Genomic DNA, 23,918 nt, shown 5'->3' on the forward strand with positions numbered 1-23,918 from the left:
GTTTATGAGGCACTGTATAATTTTAAGTATCAGTATGAAATGAAATGGCGTATGGCTTTTAGTGCCGAAAGTGTCCGAGGACATGTTCGGCTCGCCAGGTGCAGGTCTTTTGACTTGACTCCCGTAGGCGACCTGCGCGTCATGATGAGGATGAAATGATGATGAAGACAACACATACACCCAGCCCCCGTGCTCGTAGGCGACCTGCGCGTCATGATGAGGATGAAATGATGATGAAGACAACACATACACCCAGCCCCCGTGCCAAAGAAATTAACCAATGATGGTTAAAATTCCCAACCCTGCCGGGAATCGAACCCGGGACTCTTGTGATCAAAGGCCAGCACGCTAACCGTTTAGCCATGAGCCGCACTAAGTATCAGTATTGCGTGTCTATGAAGAAGTCGTAGATCAAATACGTTATTAAGACATATGTTAGAGAGCACTGTGTGTGAAGAAGAATCAAATACACACTTAAATGTAGTACGGAGTAAGTACTTGAAGAGTTCAGTTGCAGTTTATGAGGCACTGTATAATTTCAGAAATTAGCACTGCGTGTTGATAGATCCAAAAATTATGTAAAAGTCTTAGATCAAATATGTACTTGAAGTAAAACGGAGAAAGTACTTGAAGAGTAGATCAGCACTGCGCTTCCAAAAGTTACGTAAGTTATTTTTGCTAGTTGTTTTACGTCGCACCGACACAGATAGGTCTTACGGCGACGATGGGACAGGAAAGGGCTAGGAGTGGGAAGGAAGCGGCCGTGGCTTTAATTAAGGTACAGCCCCAGCATTTGCCTGGTGTGAAAATGGGAAACCACGGAAAACCATTTTCAGGGCTGCCGACAGTGGGGTTCGAACCTACTATCTCCCGAATACTGGATACTGGCCGCACTTAAGTGACTGCAGCTATCGAGCTCGGTTACGTAAGTTAGATTAATGAAATTGAAATATATGAGATAGAAAAAAACAATTGTGAAGAGCAAAAAATTCTAAAAAGAGCAATGTTGGAACAGTTGAGGAGCGTATATGACGTAGCGTGATGTATGCTGAAGGTTCCTACCAATAATTTCCACTTCTTGCAACCCATCCTCCTAATCCACCTTAAACTACTTCACTTCCTCATTTACTTCACTTTTCTTCCCTTTATTTATTTCTCCTTCATTTTTCTACCTCAACTTTTTCTTTCCTTATTACATTCTTTTTTTACACTTTCCTAATTGATTCACATTTTCTAAACATCTCTAATAATTTTTACCACTTTAACTTTCAAGTGTATACTTTACGGTATTTTAAGATTGACCTTCAAGATATATCACGCTACGTCATATACGCTCCTCAACTGTTCCAGTCTTGCGCATTTTAGAATTCTTTTCTCTTCACAATTGTTTTCTCTATCTCACATGTTTCAATAATTTCATTAATCTAATTTACATAACTTTTGGAAGCGCAGTGCCGATCTACTCTTCAAGAACTTTCTCCGTTTTGCTTCAAGTACATATTTGATCTACAACTTTTACATAATTTTTGGATCTATCAACACGCAGTGCTAATTTCTGAAATTATACAGTGCCTCATAAACTTCAACTGAACCCTTCAATAACTTATTCTGTACTTTTAAATACGTATTTGATCTACGACTTCTTCATTGTATTTGGATCTATTGATTACGCAATGCTAACCTCTAAAATTATACAGTGTCTCATAAACTGCAACTGAATTCTTCAAGTACTTACTCCGTACTACATTTAAGTGCGTATTTGATTCTTCTTCACATACAGTGTTCTCTAACATATACCAGGTGGCTCACGGACGCCGTACTTTATACTTATAAATGTCCCGCATGCATAAGTGATGTGTGGGGTGTCTACCAACTGATTTTAACAGGGGAACTACTGCCAGCGGGCAGGTAACGTCAGAATATGAAGAGATAAGAAACAGAGTCATACTCGCAGCATGTTACTCAGCGCTGCCGGTCGAATGCACCCCTTGCATTAGTAAACATCGTTTTCGACCGCATAGTTCTAGACTGGTGTATGCTACAGCCGCACTATATTTGCTGTCTGCATATCGGCAGTAGCTAGTGTGATCAGCAGCGGTGAATACACAGACATTATTTTAATCTGGACAATCTGGTCGGAATGTAACAGAAGCTCCAAACAGACGTATGCCTTCCACATACGTACTTCACCGAACAGTAATAGTTTTTGTTTCATACATGCAACTCTTCCATCGAGTGGAATGTCTACACTTGTATAAATAAATAAGTTATTAGATTTCCTTTTCTACACCTTTGGCGTGTCTACAAACAGTAGCGGCGATTAGGGGGTGCGGCGAGGAGTGACAGTCCCCCCCTCCACTTTGTAGTGTACACATTTCATTTTTATTCCACTTTAGCCAGCTGGAACTAGGAATTATTTTAAAAAGCTGTTTGTACAAACCGTATTACCTTATCTGCTAATTCCTTCGTTTATTTTCTTTAAGTATTAACATTATTATTGACGGAAATACGTACAAAATGCAGTTCGTCGCCGCTAACCAATTTGTATAGCACTACGGCAAGTAACGGAGACCTTGCCTGTGCTGTGAGGAAGGGTAGTAGGGGTATATATTTTTTGCCGAGGTCGTGTCCACTGAGTTATAATTCACCCACTTGTCGCGCGCATTCATCAGTCTGGCAGTCTCTTTAGTGTCGGTTAGTTTCTTAGTGAGTATTCAAATACTAAATTATTTTTTTGCATAACCATGCCGTATTTCTATGTAATTATACCGGGCGAGGTGGCGGTGGGGTTACGGGCGTGCAGCTCTGAGTTTGCACTCGGGGGATAGTAGTTTCGAATCCCACTGTCAGCAGCCCTGAACATGGTTGTCCGTGGTTTCCCATTTTCACACCAGGCAAGTGCTGGGGCTGCACCTTATTTAAGGCCACGGTCGCTTCCTTTCCACGCGTAGCCCTTTTCTGTCTCATCGTCGCCATAAATCCTATCTATGTCGGTGCGACGTAAAGCCAATTGTAAAAAAAATCAGGTGTAATCGTAATTCAACAGGAGCTAATACCAACGTTCCTAAGTTATTTTTTTGTGTTATTTATTAAGTAAATGCCCCGTAGTATGTTTGTGAGACCTGGTGAACATTTTATTATACAGCATTGAATCAAAATCTCAAAAAAACTATTATTACGAATAGGCCTAATCCACGGGGCTGATTAATTATATCTATATATAAAATAACTTGTCCTGACTGACTGACTGATCCATCATCGCCGAGCCAAAACTACTGTACATAAAGAAATGAAATTTTGGGGATACATTCATATTAAGATGTAGGTGCTCGCTAAGAGAGGATTTTTGGATATTCCGTCGCTAATGGGGTGAAAAGGGGAGTGTAATTTTAAAATGAGTGTATCTATATCTCAATAGGAGGGGTGAAACAGGGGTTGAATGCCTTTAATGAGGATACATAAATCTCAGAAACTGAAAATATTACAGGCCTAAAAATTGGTATTTGGGATCTCCTTTAAAAATAAAGAAACTTTTTTTTTTTTTGCTTTTGGAAAATCCAACTAGTGTGTGTGTGTGGGGGGGGGAAGTTTTCACATGTAAAAATTGATATTTAGAATCTGCATTAAAAATAATAATAATAATAATCCCAATATGTGGGGTTAAAAGGGTGAATAATGGGTTGAATGCCTTTAATGAGGATACATACAGTATATCTCAGAAAATGAAGATAGTACAGAACTGAAAATTTGTATATGGGATCACCTTTAAAAATAAAGAAACACGTATTTTTTTGTTTTTGGAAAATCCAATTAATGGAGGTTAAAGAGGAGTGACAAATTGGGGTGAAATTTTGAAAGTCTACATCTACAGAATATCTGAGAAACGTAGAATGTTACAGACGTAAAAAGTGGTATTTGGAATCTCCTGTAAATGTAAAAAAACATAGGTGATTTGTTTTTGGAAACTCCATTAAGGGGAACTAAAAAGGGGGTGACATTTTAAAATGAGAATTTATACAGTATATCTCAAAAAAACTTAACATGTTACAGAAGTGAAAAATTGTATTTTTTATCTCTATTAGAAATAAAGAAACGTGTATTTTTAGTTTTCGGAAATACCACTTGGGTAGACGGTGGAGGGGTTGGTAATGGTGACCGAAAATGGTGTTGAATTCATTTCATTAGGCTACTGTTATCTCAAACATGAAGATGTTACAGACGTGAAATTTGATATTTGGAATCTGCTTTAGAAGTAAAGAAACACCTATTCTCGGAAAATCCAATGAATGGGGGGGAGGTGAAATAATTTAAAATTAATTGACTTAATTTTATGAGAATACTTACATCTAATAAAAACTAAAGTTGTTAGGGCCTACAGACGTGAAAATTGGTATTTGGTTCTCCTTTAAAAACAAAGAAAAACCCCTTTTGGGGGGGAGGGGGGAGACACATCTTGGGGAGCGGGAGTGAGAAGGAATTGAATTCCTTTCATGAGGACACATAAATCAAAAACTGAAGAAGTTAGAGTAGTGATAATTGGTATTTAGAAGATCATTTACTATTAAAGAAAGAAGTATTTTCTGCCAGAAAATTCACTTTGGGGGGGGGGGTAGGAGTGTGAAAGTGAAAAAATGTGAATTATTTTTATCTCAAAACTGAAGGTAATAAACGTGAACATTGGTGTTTGAAATCTCCTTTAAACATAAAGGAACAAGCCTTCTCTTAGTTTTTTTTGGGGGGGGGGATAAATAAACTTAACGGCGGTGGGGTGTAAAAGGAGGTGAGACCAATTGATTTTACTGATCATAATGTACTTATAAGGAGCCTCCGTTGCTCAGGCAGCAGCGCGCCGGCCTCTGACAGCTGGGTTCCATGGTTCAAACCCCGGTCTCTCCATGTGACATTCGTGTTGGACGTGTTCCAGCAACACTGTCCAATATAATTTCATTTCATTTGTCATTCACTAATCATTGCCCCAGAGGAGTGCGACAGGTTTCGGCAGCCGACACAATTCCTATTGTCGCCGCTAGATGGGGGCTTTATTTATTCTATTCCTGACCCTGTCGAATGACTGGAAACAGGCTGTAGATTCTCGATGTAATTATTCTGATCATAATCCGATCATTTTTAATCTTTCCTGGGTTCGTTATCAAGAGCCATCTTTTCCTTCGGAGAACGTTCTTAGATTACAGTAGTTTCTCCTGGCATATAAATAAAAATTTAAACACATTTGAAATAAACGATAGGAATGAGATTGACCGTCAAATTGTTCACCTCTATAATAAGGTCAATAATGCATGGAAGTGCGTCAATCGCATCGCCAGTAATCCCGCACACTTGCCTCCGCGCGACAATGGTGCTGGTCACATTGTCAACAATGACAATGGCAGCAGATGTAATTTACTGCCGAGTAGCGGTCTTGCATCTTGCTGTGGGGTCCAGAACATCTATAATAATAATAATAATAATAATAATAATAATAATAATAATAATAATAATAATAATAATAATAATAATAATAATAATAATCTGGACCGTCGTCAAATGTGCGGACCGCGCTGGAAACGGGTCCTGGACGGGTAATGACTAAGAATGCAGTCCGGCCGCGGGTTCAGTATCGCCAAGGCACCCAAGACGACACCACGCTGGATCTCCTGAAGGATTTGGTCCATATTATAAATGCTTATAGGAAAAGATGGCAAAGACTTAGGGACCCAACTGACCGGGTGGAATACCTGGACCTAGCCCGGGAAGTACGAAATCGATTGCTGGAAAGAAAGATTGAAAATGGGGGAAACTTGCCGTAATCTATTCGGAAACAAATCAGATCGCGAATTTAGGCGGATTCTCTCAGAAAACGAGTCAGATCGCGAATTTCGGCGGTTTATATATTTTAAAAATAAGCATTCAATTCTAAATTTCAGTATAATACCGTAGCGAAGCACGGGTATCTTGCTAGTTTACTTATAAAAAAGCATAATACAAACGAAATAATTTAGTCCGGTGAATGTAAAGTTGGTATTCTCTAGCGTTGAAATTACAATTACAATTAAATATATCTGTTTTTACAATTGACTTTATGTCGCACCGACACAGATAGAACTTATGGGAAGGAAGCAACCGTGGCCTTAATTAAGGTACAGCCTCAGTGTTTGCCTGGTATGAAGATGGGATACCACGGAAAACCATCTTCAGTCGTGTCGACAATGGGATTCGAAACCACTATCTCCCGAGTGCAAGCTCACAACTGCGCGCCCGTAACCCTACGGCCAGATCGCCCTGTACAATTACATAGATGTACGGCATGATTATGCAATTAATAATCATTTAGTATTTGAATACATTCTAAGAAACTAACAGACAATAAAGAGACTGCCAGACTGACGAATGCGCGTGGTAAGCGGGTGAATTATAACTCCGTGGCCACGACCTCGGCAAAAATTTGTACCCCTACTACCCTTCCTCACAGCACATGCAACGTCTCCACTACTTGCCGTAACGCTATACAATAAAGGAAAGATTTAGCATATAAGACAACAAGGCTTGTACAAATAGCTTTTTTAAAATAATTCCTAGTTCCAGCTGGCTAAAATGGAATAAATGTTATATTTACTCTACAAAGTGCGGGTGGGAGCGACTGTCCCTCCTCACCCCACCCCCTAACCGCCGCTACTGTTTGTAGACACGTCAAAGGTGCAGTAAATGAAATCTAATAACTTATTAATTTAGACACGTGTAGACATTCAACTCGATAAAAGAGATGATTGCATGGAACAAAAACGAATACTGTTCGGCGAAATATGTGTGTAGAAGGCGTACGTCTGTTTGGAGCTTCTGTTGCATTCCGACCAGGTGTCCAGTTTAAAATAATGTCTATGTATTCACCGCTGCTGATCACACTAGCCATTGCCGATATGCAGGCAGCAAATATAGTGCGGCTGTACCATACACCAGCCTAGAGCTATGGGGTCGGAAACGATGTTTACGAATGCAAGGGATGCATTGTGACGTTATTATATTTTGGGGTAGCTTGGGTATGGGTGTGTATGTCGTATTTGGATAAGTATGTACACTCAGAATAATCTCGCAATACACCAGAGTGGAAATGGTAAGTCAAAATACCAACAAAACAAACACGATCATAGAAGAATATAACTAAGTCATGAACTTGGACACTAGTCCGACTAACGCAGTAACATAAACACCAATCTATGCAAGTGATGGCATGCCACGAAAAAGATTTACAACTCTCCAGAAAAATCCATACATGCACAAGTACTCAAATTTCAATTTTCAAAGTGAAGGATTTCAGCAGAGCGCATAGGGAAGCATTTTACTGTGTCCATTTTTTCAGAGGAACCCGAGGTAAGTACAGATAATTAAAGGACATGGAAATGCGCGTGATAAAAATCAGGGAAAAAGAAGGAACAGTTTTTTCATAACAATAATATATTAGCACAAACACCAAGAAGGATTTTTACAAGCCAAAGAAAGTGAAACAGATAATAAAGAATCCAACAATATTCTAAAGATTAGGTACTTCTGATTTCCAAAAAACATATGGGACGAACATTTAACAACACTAATTTCAATTTAAAGAAAACAGACTCGAGGCAAGATGAATTTTACAATAGTTTACATTGGGAGTATCCTACAAAACGGTAAACAGATATTGCCCATTAATACGAAAATTTTACGAAAGTTTTGAAAGGCATTAGGCCACTGTACAATAGCAAAAGTAGAAGAAAAGAAAAACCCGGGACAGGAACGTGGGGAAAAAGGGAAGGACGTGAAAGAGAACAGTACCTAAGGCTGGCAACAGGGATTAGGAGAAATAGAACCTACAAGCATTGATGGAATTCAAATTTTCAAACAGAAGCTAGGCGTTAATAAAATTACAATTAGTCCTATTCTTGCGTTTGTTCACCAAGTCTATTGGAATCCAGTGAGTCATATCACAGTAATCACTTGACGTAATTGAAAGTCAAATTTTGAAAAGAGATCGTAATGCAGTTGCAAGAAAAACACCACTGTCAACAGCTCAGACTAGCAATATTATTAGCGTGAACAGTCATTTGTAGCCAGTACGGCATGATGAAATCAGGAAGTGCAGGATTAAAAGAAAGTGAAGTATGGCAAGGGAAAATAAATTTAAAGTTCGCTCACCCGTCCAGGGGCCTATTCCACAAAAGTATGGTCTTGTACATTACAAGTTACTAGTGTGGGTTCTTGTAATGTATGGAGTTGTACATTTCTGTTCCACAAAAGATTGATAGTCTCTTGTATATTACCAGTGAATTGTTACAAGTTTTACAAGTGACGACATATCAATAAACATACTACGTCATAGCATGAATCAGCTGTTTATCTTCGTATTCCATTCGTTGAATTAGGTTATGCTTGCCTCATTTATCGTAATATCGTATTTTACTGTAACTTATGCAGCAAAGATTGAAAGAACTAATATTCCTGTGAATTTGTTAATGCTACGATGTTATTTTTCAGTTTATTTCTTTGATGATAGGAAATTACTCCGTTATTATCACCCATTCTGTTCTTCCGCGATCCTCGCGTATGTTCTACGAGAGTCTAACATACCTACCTTGGTCTGTCATTAGGAATCAGATGCCGCTAATAACGATATTCGGCCGCCAAACTTAATTGTTACGAAATTGCAAACTCTGCATGAATTGTTAAAATGATGTTAAGAGAAACAAAGTTATTCGTTTTGAAGGAAATAGAAGGTAGGAAAGATATTCGTTTCGGTGGATTCAGCGAGAGTCTGAAAAAACAAGACAAAATAAATGGTTGGATGGAAATATTTGACTTGGGAAAAGCTCATGGAGCTTTTGAGGGGAAAAGTTGGACGTATGTAAGAGATATTCTGCTCATTAATGATTCCAGGAATGTCCTTGGAATATGTTTTTTTCAGTATTTTCAGGCCAACAAACAAATTGAGGAAATTTTATATCATTTATTGCAGCTACCACAGACCGAAGATTTTGCCATCCCAAGCATATCTGCAGTACCATGGTACTGACCACCATTTCCTAGCCAATGTAATGTTGTTAGTAAATGTTGTTTAGCAGAGAGAGATTTATTTCTGTTCGTAGGATATTTTAAGCTATGGCCAATATCTATCAAAAGTTCTTCCACTATATTGTGCTTAACCTAAAACGTTCATTGTATTCAAATACAGTGTTAAACTGGAAGTTTATTCTTTCCCTGTACAGACGATAGTTTTCATTTTCATCACCATCACCATCACTACTGCTAGACCACATATTTATCAAAATGTATCCAAAATAAACGTATTTAAATAGCACTAGTACATTTATATATTATTGTCCTTTCACTGGTAGAGAATTCTTCTCAATTCGCTAGTAAGTTACAAGTACTAGTACTTTTGTGGAACACGCCTATAAAAATTCACTAGTAATTTGTAAGTATGGAGTAGTAAAGTACAACTGTAGAAAATTCTTTTGTGGAACAAAAACTCTGGTATTTGTACAAGTTACTAGAGAATTTACTTGTAATGTACAAGACCATACTTTTGTGGAACAGGCCCCAGCAGTCCTTGAGCTTCAATCATGAACATTAAACACCATTCAAAAAGAACCATTGCACACGGACCAGCCGCTAGCGTAAGTAAAATAAAGTCCTCCCTCCACACAAGTCGTCGTCTTCATCCAACTCGCCGATCAAGCCCAGAGCAGGCCTTATTTATATTCCGATGGAAACGTCCAGAAAAGACGAGAGCAGACGGTACACATTGCACAGCGAGGCGGTAGGGGAAGAAAGGAGGGAGGGTAAGCAGCACGAACAGTACAAACTGGACGGGCGAAGAGAGCACACACACACACAGGTTAGTAGCACCATGTCAAGCGTAGCAGACGTAGAATCACGTAGAATAGTTGAAAAATTTGGAGCACGTTATAGCATTCGACCGGCAGCGCTGAGTAACATGCTGCGACTGTGACTCTGTTTCTTATCTCTTCATATTCTGACGTAACCTGCCCGCTGGCAGTAGTTCCCCTGTTAAAATCAGTTGGTAGACACCCCACACATCACTTATGCATGCGGGACATTTATAAGTAGAAAGTACGGCGTCCGTGAGCCACCTGGTATGTCTTAATAACGCATTTGATCTACGACTTCTTCATAGACACGCATTACTGATACTTAAAATTATACACTGCCTCATAAACTACAACTAAAAATACGTATTTGACTTTAGACTTCTACATAACATTGAAATCTCAACGCACAGTGCTCCTTAAATATTTTAGTGCTACACTAGCAGAAACCAAACAGAATTATTTAAACTTTGCAATTTATTCTCTATGCATTATTTTAAACTTATTTGTAATTGGCTGATGATGGCCATGAATGCTGGTCGAAACCGGTACAAAATTTTTTTGCTATTTTTTGCTATTTCTTTACGTCGCGCCGGCACAGATAGGTCTTATGGCGACGATGAGACGGGAAAGAACTAGGAGTGGGAAGGAAGCGGCCGTGGCCTTAATTAAGGTACAGCCCCAGCATTTGCCGGGTTTGAAAATGGGAAACCACGGAAATCCATCTTCAGGGCTGACGACAGTGGGATTCGAACCCACTATCTCCCGGATGCGACCTCACAGCTGTGCACTCCTAAGCGCACGGCCAACTCGCCCGGTGGTACCAATTTTAATTAAATAGGAATGTATACTTACATTTCTTAATTTAATAGTATTGAAAGGTGGAACCATTATATACCTTCATTTAACTTAATATTGAACAACTTCTCTGTCATATTAATATATGAGTCGTAGTTAAAACCAAAGATACCGTCTTCATTAGTTCGTATGGAGGGTTACACGCTGATGAGAAGCGACAGAGTAGGAAAAGGCGAGGGAAGAGTATGAATATATCTGCACAACGATATTAAATTCAAGGAGATACGCGAAGCACAGAAGAAATTTCACAACGGGCCAAAAGTCCTATTTATCCAGTTACAGATTCGCAGCGCAAGCCTTCGTTTGAAGAAGTTGCCTTATAAGCTTTTTCCGAGCGTTGCCTTTCTCGAATTTACTGTTCTGGCGTTCATCTTTACATTTAATCAAAGTACTGAGTGTAGCTCTATTGGTGTTGGACAAGATGGAGTGCAGATTGATAATGCCTGTTGGGAGCGGTTCTCTCTGGAACATGGCATGCAGTCCGGTGGTCCGATACCCTCTCATAAAACAACTGGGGAAGAAAATTACAGCTTCAACGCCTTAAGGGAAACTGGAGCAAGGAAACATGTCTGCAGAGCTGTCTTTGTTGACTTGGTATCTACTGTACTGGATAAGGTTCGCACTGAGACATAATGACAAATGTTTCATCCAGAGCAGCTCATCACAGCTGCCAATAACTACGCCAGAGCTCATTACACTATTGGAAGGGAAACCTCTGACCTAGTCTTGGGTCGCATCAGATATCTTGCTGATCAGTGCTCGGATCTTCGGGGTTTCCTAATTTTCCATTCTTTTAGATGGCTCTGGTTCTGGCTTCACATCTATTCTCAGGGAGAGGCTCTCTGTGGAAGAGTAAACTGGAATTTGCCATCCATCCTACTCAAGGATCTACTGCTGATATTGGACCATGTAAATCCACCTTGACCACCCACTCTACACTGGAGCATTCAGAATCTGCATTCATGGTTGACAACAGGACTATATAGTAGGTGTTGCATATCGCGCACCCAAGACGAGATATGTTGAAGGCCTTGAGGGAGCATTGCATGACTTAATACCCAGGTATGAGCACGTGATTTTAATGGGAGACTGTAATCCTGACATGATAAAATGTGACTAGACTGAACCTAGACGACGGAAAAGCATGCTTACCTCACTCAAAATGACACCACACAGCTACACAACTACTGGATCTAATCAGTACAAATAATACTGACAGAATACAGACTCGCAGACTACTGCAAGCTCCAGACTATCCCAAATTGACTTTATTTAAGCAACATTCTCACTGAAATGCTCCAAATATCAGCCTAAATTAATTGCCCACCAAATCTTGAGAAACCTAAACGAAGAGGTGTTCATTGAGGACCCACTCAAGACACCGTGGTACAACAAACAGCTTGTACATGACATAGACGACAAAATAACCCTCTTTAACGAACTACTTTTAGGAGTGGATGACAAGCATGCCACAATACGGACAGCACTAATTAAATGAAAACCACCAAGTTGGCTGACGCAAGATATGCGGGCTAAAACGGAAGAAATAAATGCTGCTTACAAATATTATATACGAAAATCCTACTGCAGAACATTTCGAGAAGTACAGAAAATTGCATAATACAACAACCCAGACCATCAAGAATGCTAAGATATGCCATACACATGGCTTCTTAAAAAATAGCAATTCTATCAATGTATGGAAAACTCTTCGCAACACTGGTTTGACAAAAAACAACACTGATCTGCCATTTGACGACTTAAATAAATACTTCTACCCACAAACTTCATAGGCGGACAAACGGACTAAAAAGGAAACAATCGACAGACTGCGTGCGAAAATAAAACATGATGGAGAACATTTTTTTCACACGTGACTCACAATTTTTCCAGAAATCAACCCAAAAAATAAAGTCAGAGACCACTGGATGTCACAGAATATAATATTAAAAGACTCTCTGAAATTGCTCTCCCAATAATTACGCATATAATAAATATATCACTCATGAGAGGTATATTTCCCAATAAATGGAAAAGTGTCATAATTCGACCTATAAGTAAACACGACAATCCAACAAAACCGGAAGACTTTCGTCCAATTATCATACTTCCTTGTCTTAGTAAAATACTAGAAGAGATCGCTCACAACCAGGTAACAAATTACCTTAAGAAACACGAGTGAAACCAAGAGGATCCTGAATGAGCATATTAGGGTTGCAGTTAATTATAAACCGAGCTCGAGAGCTGCAGTCGCTTAAGTGCGGCCAGTATCCAGTAATCGGGAGATAGTGGGTTCGAGCCCCACTGTCGGCAGCCCTGAAGATGGTTTTCCGTGGTTTCCCATTTTCACACCAGGCAAATGCTGGGGCTGTACCTTAATTAAGGCCACGGCCGCTTCCTTCCAATTCCTAGATCTTTCCTATCCCATCGTCGCCATAAAACATATCTGTGTCGGTGCGACGTAAAGCAATTAGCAAAGAAAAAAGTTAATTATAACATTTGATTTGCACTCAGGAAGCACTGATGTTCTATTTACCTTAAGAAACAATATATTTCAATCAATTTCTACCTGATCTTAGATGACTTCATTCTTATTTATTAACTGAAACCAAAATAACCATACAAACATTTTTTTAAAAATATTTTCTTCATTTGCCGTCAAAACTTGTTTTAGCTCTCCTGGTAAAGTAACAGTTTGCACTTTCATTGCCAGAGTATTACGATATACCTTCACTGTGCTTTAAATATCCTTATATCTATTTACTCCTAGTGTCAGGTAAAGGTGAACATAATGTGAAATGTGAAGTGTTTTATTGAAGACTAGCATTTGTACACGCACGCACATTAATGGTGTCCCGACATAAACAATCAACACTGCCCCACTTCAGTACTGAAAAGGAGGGGAGAGAGTAAAGGTATAGTGTTGAACACTGGCGTAGCCGAGGGGGGGGCCCAGTGGGGCCGGGCCCCCCCCCCCCCAAAAATGTTTCCTGAAACTAGAGCGAGGATCAGCCGTTGTTTTACGTACGATAAGAACAACTTAAAACTTACGCCGAAATGGCGAATTAACGTAGCGACAAAGAATCTACCAGCAGGGCTCAATACGGCCATTCATAACTCTCCATATTTTTACTGCTTGAATGAAAGGAAGACACTTAGGATTGTGATGCGCGGGGATGTTTCCCTGTAGAGGCCTCAGTATTGGGAATGTGTTGACAAATAATGCCAAAAGATGAGGAAAGGGGCAATTAGCTAGGGATTACTCAGTAGGGGGCCGGAACGTGACCACCGAGATAACGGGATCCACAGCCAGAAACAGTTGAACAACATCGTGTCAGCTTTTGCAGATCAGTTCCAGGAAACTGGGGTTGTACCATGGTTGAAAGATGTGCTGTGTTTAAGTTGCAGCGTTCGGAAGACTGTGACAGGATTGTGAGCTGCACGTTAGTTTCTCATTTTGTGCCATATAATAACTTTATTTGTCACTAAGGGCAAAATAATGTGCATCCTCGGTAAGTTATGATTTTTTTAAAATTCTAACAGTAGCAAGACAGATCGCAGACGCGTACCTTAGTTCTATAGGTAGGTCTATATATTTTGTCAAATGCCCGGGGACTGATTGGAACTTCAAATGGCACCATCAAAAGTGCATGTAACTATCTTGTAATTAGCGGACGTGATAACTCAGTTCCAATGGTTCTATCTTCTCATCAAGACGGCCGAGGCTTGAGTCGCAGTCGATGCATGAAACATGTTTAAAATGGGAAGTCACGTTCTATTGATACAGATTCTACTTAAAACACTAGGTCGCGTGCCTTACCTTCCTTTAGTACTTTTGAATAATAACCGCATCATTTATGATGGTGTATTTTGAGTATCAACCATTCTTCGGGCTTCCCTTGTACCTTAAATGGTGAGTGGATGCAGTGGCGTAGCCACGAAATAATTTCAATGGCCAAGTCTAGGCCAGTAGCGTGGATACAACTTTTCCATGGAAAGGGTTGTGAAAAGATGTTTTATTTTGTATTTACAATTTGCTTTACGTCGCACCGTAGGTCTTATGGCAACGATGGGAAAGTAAAGGGTTAGGAGTGGGAAGGAAGCGGCCGTAGGCTTAATTGTATGTTGTATGTTCAGTATTCAGCCCTAAGGCTGGTTGGATCCTCAACAGCTCCGCCATCAGCTGTCATTAAGGTGTGAAAATGGGAAACCACGGAAAACCATCTTTAGGGCTGCCGACAGTGGGGTTCGAAGCGGATGCAAGCACACAGCTGTGCGCCCTTAACCGCACGGCCAACTCGCCCGGTGGATATGAAAAGAAAGCCAGTCCTGCCGAGTGTGGTGACGGATCTTCTGTAGATATTGATGGTTTTGATTGTTACCATGTAATTATATCCAACAATCGAAATCATAGCTTCTGTATTCTAAACCGGCTGCATTATTGAAACTGTTCGTAAAATTGATAATATCGTTCTTCGTTTGTGAGGAAGTAGAATCTTCATTTAATTTTTTTCTAAAAAAAAAACCACTTTGGTACTACGCCCCGTGAAGGTGACTACCTGCCAGGTCGTAGATATTTCGATCACGGGAGACTCATGGCCAACTCTATTGCACCCACAAACAAGGCTGTATCTTCCCGATCCCATGCCTTTCTTAACTCTCTTAGTGGCGGGCATCGAATGCAGGATGCCTTAAGTCTAATTCTAAAATAAGGAGACCTAAAGTAACAAGCCGACCCCGCGGTATAGGGGTAGCTTGCCTGCCTCTTACCGGAGGCCCCGGGTTCGATTCCCGGCCAGGTCAGGATTTTTTACCTGGATCTGAGGACTGGTTCCAGGTACTCAGCCCACGAGCTTATAATTGAGGAGCTATCTGACGGTGATATGGCGGCCCCGGTCCAGAAAACCTAGAATAACGGCGGAGAGGATTCGTCGTGCTGACAACAGGACACCTCGTAATTTGCAGGACTTCGGGCTGAACAGCGGTCGCTTGGTAGGCGATGGCCCTTCGGGGCTGTTACGCCATGGAGTTTGGTTTGGAAAAGTGTACAGAGAAGGAAGCGACACCCCTGCAAGGTTCTTTAGCTTCCAGCTAGTTCTTCTGTCCGGCCTCGTGCATTTAGGACAGTTGGAAAACGTACGCCTTAATAAATGCTCTTCATAAAACCTTTGTAAACATACTAACTGAATCTATTTATAATAATAGTCACAAACGCCTCCTTTTCATGTGGTTCAGTTGGTTGAGTCGCTGTCCTTCTGAGTCCGAGTTCGCAGGTTCAAATCCCGACTTTGGTCGGTGGCCCTCAAAACGGTGTTGAAAAGGCAACAGCTCCATGTCGTTGGTTTCTGGCACGTCAATAAAAATTATACATACGAATATTAGCGTCATAAAACTGTAATTTTATGCTACTGTATTCTTCACCCCAGGCTTGCGAGGGAAACGAATCAAAAAATTTGCTTTACGTCGCAATGACACTGATAGGCCTTATGGTGACGGTGGGATAGGAAAGGCGTAGGAGTGGGAAGGAAGCGGCCGTGGCCTTAATTAAGGTACAGCCCCAGCATTTGCCTGGTGTGAAAATGGTAAACAATGGGAAACCATTTTCAGGGCTGCCGACAGAAGGGTTCGAATCCACTGGCTCCCGGATGCAAGCTCACAAGTGCGCTGCCCTAGCCGCTAGGGAAACTAATAGGACAAGGTAAACACCCTAGCATATGTTGTGACATATATTTTTCTTTACCAACTAACAAAATTTCTATACCCATACCCCTTACATTCTATATTTATTTATTTATTAGTGCCTTTTTTGCAGTGGCGAAGTTAGGGCTCGAGGCCCTCTCGTATACTTAACCACACACTAATCAAAATCTTAAATAAAATACTGAGATACGTAAAACAGTTAAAACTACATAAATCAATAGAATTAAAAATACATTTAAATACATTACTAACTAAATTAATATTAAAACTAATTAATATTGAGAAGTGCGGCTGCATGGCTAAATGGTTAGCAAGTTGGCCTTTGGTCACAGGGGTCCTGGGTTCGATTCCCAGCAGGGTCGGGAATTATAACCATCATTGGTTAATTTCGCTGGCACGGGGGCTGGGTGTATGTGTCGTCTTCATCATCATTTCATTCTCATCCCGACGCGCAGGTCGCCTACAGGAGTCAAATAAAATACCTGCACCTGGCGAGCCTAACATGTCCTCGGACACTCCCGGCACTAAAAGCCATACGCCATTTCATTTCAATATTAAAAACTCTTAAAAATGACATCCTCAGGCACGCGCACATTCACACTTCAACCATTCAGTCAGCTGTCCTCAGCAGGTAGTCTCGGCAGGTGACCTTAAATCTTAATAAAGAGCTAGTTTCTCTGACCTGAGCTGACAGGGAATTCCATAATGTGGCGCCGATCACCACAAATAATCTATTAATTTTATTTGTGCGGTGCAGTGGAATAGAAATAAAGGATCTAGAACGTGTATTTAAGCTGTGAAATGATGATAAAAAGGTGAATTGAGAAGAAATATACAGTGGCTGACTTTCAGCTAACACTCCTAAACACCATCGTTAAAGTGTGTAGCTGCCGACGTTTATCAGGCTTCAGCCATGAGACAGCCTGATAGTTTGGGGTGGTATGAACATCGTACCCGATGTTTTAAATAAATCGCAGGCAGGAATTCAGTGCTCGTTGAAGTTTAAGTGTTTCTTCTCTCGTCATCAACTAAAACAACGTCACAATAGTCAAGAATAGGGAGAACGAGTGTATGTGTTAGTTTTGCCTTTAGCTCAAATGGAAATATATCCCTCTGTCGTTTAATAGTGTGAAGCACTCCAAAAGTCTTTTTACGTATTTCTTTCGTTTGACCAGAACAATCAAGTGTTTCATTCATAATTACGCCGAGATTTTTAACCGTTTTACTGTGGGGAATAATGTTCCCATTCAGTAGGATAGGCGGGATTGCGACATTGTTTGAGCAGCTCAGTAATTTTCGTGGTCCAATTATGATTGCATATATACTGAGTCATCAGAGGTCGTTGTTAATATCTTGTCTTGCAGTGTCGATATGTTATTTCCTGTCACGGATGGTATGTCATTGATATAAATACAGAAAAGTAAGGGCCCTAGAATACTGCCCTGCGGGGCACCACTAAGTTTCATTTTCCATTTAGAGACCTTGTCGTTTACTGTTACACGCTGTTGATTGTTACTCAAATAATAACTAAAAAATTTAAGCGCAGCCAGGCTGAAATTTGGCAGTTCCATTTACTTTATCACAGTCGGAATTTCTATACTGACAAAGGTGCTACTGAAGTCAAGAATGATAAGTTTAGTGAGCAGTCGTTTATCTACAGCGTTTCTTCTTACCTTCAAAAGTGCTGTCGCGGTACTGTGACCCTTCTTAAATCCAGATTGCAAAGGGTCCAAAGGAGCATTTTTATTTAGGTATTCCAGAACTTGCTCATATACTAAACGTTCAAAGGCTTTAGAAAGCGCAGGGAGTATGAACACAGGACGAATATCAGAGAGAGATTGTGGGTCTAAACTCTTAGGTACCAGTATAATATTCAATATTTTCTGTTTTCCAGACAGTAGGGAAAATTCCGTTTAGTAAACAGTAGTTCAGTATGTGCGTCAGTATAGGCAGGACAGCACCAATAATGTTATGTATAAAAGTAATAGGAATATAATCTACACGCGTGGCCTTTGATTTAATCGAGTACAAAGCCTTTTTAACCCGATTTTCTGTGACACTGTGATATGTGAATGGTGGATTGGCTGGAGGGGAGGGCGGTTATTCGGTGCAGTTAATTGGGGTAGGTTGAATATTTATTCTACTAGAGTAATCGTTCAGTTCGTCAAGTAGAATGTCAGGAGTTGTCTGGCTCTGTTGATGTTTTCCTATTCCCAGAGCTCTAAATTGGTCCCATGCGCGATTGGAATTAAAGTTGTTAGCTAAATTCCGGAAATATGCACATTTTTAATTTCTGATTAACTGCTTTGTGCGATTTCTTAAGATGCGGTAAGACTCGAAGTCTGTGTCATCTAAGATTTGTTTATAATGTCGAAATAACGAGTCACGGTGGGCCATCATTCTCTTAGTTTCAACATCTAGCCATGGAGAAGGGCGAGAAACCTTATTCGACATGTATGTGTGTGTTTCCGCATTAATCGTATAAAATGTCACTTCTTTATAACTTATCACATGACCATTATTATAATAAATTTACCGTATTTATATTCTGGCTTGGAGACTTGGTCTTTGTCCCAACATTTTCCTCTTCATATTCAGACAACATACTACAGTACCAAGCCTCAAAGAAACACACAACAGTGATTACATCCCTCCATATAGGGTTGGCGTCGGGAAGAGCATCCGGCCGTAAAACCGAGCCAAGTTCACAAGTGCGACACAGTTCGCACCCGTGACCCCACATATGTAGGAAAACGGAAGAAGAAGAAGAAGAAGAAGTATGAGATGATGATAATGATGATGATGATGATGATGATTACTGTTAGCTTCCGGAATCCGCACGAATCCACCACTCTTACTTGGATCCAAGGACACTCATTTCCTTTTTAGGTATTCTATACCACCTAAACTCTGGAAGTTTGGTCACCTATCAAAATAAATGGGCCCCCCCCAAACTGAAATCCTGGCTACGCTACTGGTGTTGAAGGCCACTCCAGTACTGAAAGGGAGGGGAAGGGAGTGAACAGGTAGTGCTGAATACACAGTGTGTGTTTTCCGGCGTTATACTGTAACATTGTAATAAGATGGCTCCTATCCTATCAGAGGTGAATCGAGGCCGTATTATTGGCATGTGGGAGGCTCACATGGTCCCCCAAGCAATAGCACAAGCAATACCATGCAGTCTTAAGACAGTTTGGAAATGGATAGAAATATGGCAAGAACGAGGTGAAGAACGATTGGTAGACCCGATATAACGCAGCTACAAAATATTCCTAACTACTGTAGTATAAAATACTTTTCGGTTAAAAACCTCCTTTACCTCTTAATACTGCAATTATCAGAGTAGGTTACTTTTTTAATTGTTTATGTTAAAATGCTATTTGTTCGGGGCGTCGACCTAGAGAGTTCTTTTGCCCCTACTTACACAATTTATGAACCTGCATGTAATTGGAATTGCGGAAGTGTTGAATGTGAGGAACGTTAAGGACGACACAAACACGCAGTCCCCAGGCCAGAGATATTAATCATTTGCAATTAAAACCCCCTGACCCGGCCGGGAATCGAACTTGAGGCGGCCGGACGCGTTGCCCTGTACACCGCGGGGCCGGACGAGTAGGTAACCTAATGCTGTACTTCAATACATCCGTCACTGTGCCCATTTCGATCACAACAAAGTCTTGTAGCAGGCTGTCTGCATGCAGTCCATGCAGCAATGCGTTAAGCGAGAAGGTGAGTCATTGTGCCTTCGACACTACCCCTTCACTCTCTCCCCTTCTTTTCACTACTGGAGTGGGGCAGTGTTGATTGTTTATGTCGGGACACCATTAATGTGCACGTCTGTACCCGTTCCTCGCTCATGAATTTGCAGTGGATTACAAGTTTCCTTCAGGAATTTATGTGAAGTAGCATGGCTCTATTCACACGTTTAATGCGACATGTTAAAATGTTATTCTCCTACGACAGTGCGGGGCAGTGACCTAAATATGATGAAGCTGAAAAAATTCGAGAGGGAATTAGGACGATTTCCGAATTTATTGTACGGTACAGTTCCTGGTGTGACGTTGTGCGAAATTCTCCGTGGTTCTCAAGTTGCATATTGTATCTGACCACTGGCGTGACGCTCGTACGTTGATGATACCTCCCTTAATATCTGCCCTACTGAAAAGAGTAAAATGAATCCTTAGTTTTCCCCTTGCCCACCTTGAAGTGACATGCACAATATGCCCCACGGGACTTGGACTAAAAATCCTATTTTTCGTAATCATCTGCGTTATTTTCCATCGTGCGATAAATACGTACCTGGCATAAAGGAACGGAAGTAACATAATATTAAACGTTTGTTATATACAGTCTTTTGATAGACCTAATGTCAACAGAAACATTTGATGAAATGAAATGTCGTATGGCTTTTAGTGCCGGGATATCCCAGGATGGGTTCGGCTCGCCAAGTGCAGGTCTTTCTCTTTGACTCCCGTAGGCGACCTGCGCGTCGTGATGAGGATGAAATGATGATGAAGACAACACATACACCCAGCCCCCGTGCCATTGGAATTAACCAATTAAGGTTAAAATCCCCGACCCGGCCGGGAATCGAACCCGGGACCCTCTCAACCGAAGGCCAGTACGCTGACCGTTCAGCCAACGAGACGGACAAACATTTGATAATAATCTTCCTACAAATACCAACTCCTTGTGATTACCATGACATCATATGCACCTGATAACACAATCCGGAGTGAGTAGATTCCAAATAAATAGTTTAGTTGAAATAAGTTCACCAGTTTTCTACTTTTAGAAATATACAATCTGATAGACAGGCAGACACCAAACGGAAAAAGTTCTACCTCATGTTTCCTCGGTCTTCAGTTACGTTAGGTGGGGTTAATTTTCAAGCCGAGAGAAATATTATACATCTCCTGATTTTCTCCTGTTATGGTTCTTTCAAATAACTGTAGGTGTGCGAGGGTGTCCGTCACTGGCTGCAGAGCATGAAGCCCGTAGATAATGGTATTTTTCTCCGTCATTTGAAGAGTAAGCGAAATGATGTACATAATAAAAATTATTTAAAATGAAGGGGCGTTTCACATATAGTCCACAGATTTTACATATAATCAATAGTGTAAGAGAAAATTTGAAAAGGCTCTCTTCTGGTCTTCCTATAAAACTCCAGTCTATTCAGTGATTTTTAAATGACATGCATATCAAAACGTGCTCCTGGACGATTAGACTCTAAATATGAAGTTTGGTCGAGATATAATCAATAGCGTAAAGCATTGAAAAACTCTTCTTTTATTCCCACAAACCCCCCAGTTGATTCGATTATTTTTAAATTATATTTTTAAATTATATGTATATCGGCCAACCGCACCTCTGAAGAGTCGAACATGTTGTCTCAGTACCACATCCCTGTATCTCTGAGAGTTTACAGTGGTCCTCGGACCACCCATGAAGATGTGCAGGTCCGTACGGCCATTCAACATGATGTCGCCCCACACCATGACGCCACCACCACCATACTGGTCTCGGTCCACGATGTTCCCGGCTACCCGGTTCTCTCCAGTTTAATGTACGACGGGAATCGTTCTGCAAACTGAAGCGGGATTCATCTGTGAAGAGCACATGCCTTCATTCATTCACGGTCCAGTTTCGATGTTGACGGCTCCACAGTAAACGGGCCCGTCTCTGTGCTGGAGTGAACGGGACGCACACCGCTGGACGTCGGGCAAACAGCCCTGCTGTTCTGAGCCTCCGGTACACAGTTTGCAGGGAAAAGGCAACCCCTGAGACGGCTGCAAGCTCTGCCGACAATAAATTGTCTTGCATATGCACTCCGATTTCGTCGGTCGGTTAAGGCCAGATATCGGTCCTGCTGTGAGATGGTTACCCTTGGTCGACCTTGTACTGGCCTACGACTAACCAAGACCGACTCCAATCCTCAGACTTTAATGCTACTCTCGATTGCTCAAAGATGGCGAATCGAGTAGCCGAATTTGTTGGAAACGTGGGTTTGTTTTGGTTTGTTGTGATCGTGTTCAGTCGGTGTTTTTTCATGAAAGTTGAGGATAAACGTTAGGTTATTTGCAGAATTTTAGCGTGGGAGTGTGTATATGAATCAGTGGATATTCATGATATGTAATTATATGTAGTAATTTGAAAAGATGTTTATTTTAATATGGGTCGCTCATGCTGTGTGCCGGGTTGTAAATCAAACTACACGAATGCCTCTCGTACTAGTATTTTTAAGTTTCCTAAGGAGAAAACATTAAGAGAAAAGTGGATTAGGAGTATACACCGTGACAATTTTGAAGTAAATGATAAAACAGTCGTGTGCATACACCACTTTGAGGATAAGTTTGTGGTTAAGGAAGATATTTTTCCAGTTCTAAATGGAGAACCTATTTGTGTTCCTCGAAAATATCCAAAACTAAGTAATGATGCTTACCCCACAATTTTCCCTAATCAACCATCATATCTAACAGTCAGGCTAAGTAAAGGAAGAAAAGATCCTGAAGAACGTGTGCAGAAGATATTACAGAGAGATGAGGACAATTTTAATGAATGGTGTGAACAGGATACTATTCCATATTTTGATTCTTTTTTATGTGAAATTAAAAATAGGCAGGTAAATTCATTCACAACGATTGTAAAGGAAGACTATGTTAGTTTCATTAAAATATATGATAATGGATATCGAGATATTCCATCAGTGTCTGTGTGCTTTAAAGTGTCCAGCGATTTAGATGTAAGTGTATTTTAAAAGAATATGTGCTTGCCTGTGGAAAAGTTTGCCTGGATCTTGGAGTCTAATGGAAACAAAACCTACAAGTGTGATAGATGAAGTAAACTAGAGAATGTGGTGAGTTGTCTTGCTAATTATAATGAGGAAAATGTATCCCTCTCTGAAAGGGTAACTGCACTGATAAATGTTACAAAGGAGGGCTTGCTACTCGATGCTGATGTGAATGTAGAGAGGGCTGGAAAGATAAAGTTTGCATTAGAACAGTTGGAACTTGCTCTTTCTTGTCAAATTAAATATTCAGCAGATCTTTTAATATGGGCTGCAAGTATTTCTTACTCACATTCAGGGGCTTATCAATCTTTGAGAAGAACAAACATAATGACACTACCTCACCATGTTTATCTAAGACAGTTCTTGTCCAAAATAGGTCCAAACAGTTCTGGTATCAGCCCTTTGCAAAAGTCATTTTTAAGAGAAAAAAGTAAGCTCCTGAATGATGATGAGAAAGTTGTCGCTATTTTGCTGGATGAGATCTATGTCAATTCCAAACTCAGTTATAAAGCAGGGAAAATAATAGGAATGGCTGAAAATAGCTCAGGAGGTGACTCTGCCACTACCATTCAGGCTTTCATGTTGTCCTCTTTACATTCAGACAATGAAGATGTAATAGGTCTTTTCCCTGTGAGAAACATGAATGCAAAAACTCTATTGACTCTAACTATTGATATCTTAACCTTCATGGAGGAGCTTAAATTTGATGTAGT

The 23,918-nt window shown here is 40.5% G+C and overlaps 1 protein-coding gene across 4 annotated transcripts in view; it reads right to left on the reverse strand.

Annotated features, from left to right (window-relative positions):
• LOC136863082 (CD63 antigen) overlaps positions 1–23,918 on the reverse strand; it is a 122,824-nt gene that overhangs the window by 25,025 nt on the left and 73,881 nt on the right. The gene's annotated exons all lie outside the window — the stretch shown is intronic.

This window comes from Anabrus simplex, chromosome 2, assembly GCF_040414725.1.
Source record: "Anabrus simplex isolate iqAnaSimp1 chromosome 2, ASM4041472v1, whole genome shotgun sequence".
Lineage (NCBI taxonomy): Eukaryota > Metazoa > Arthropoda > Insecta > Orthoptera > Tettigoniidae > Anabrus > Anabrus simplex.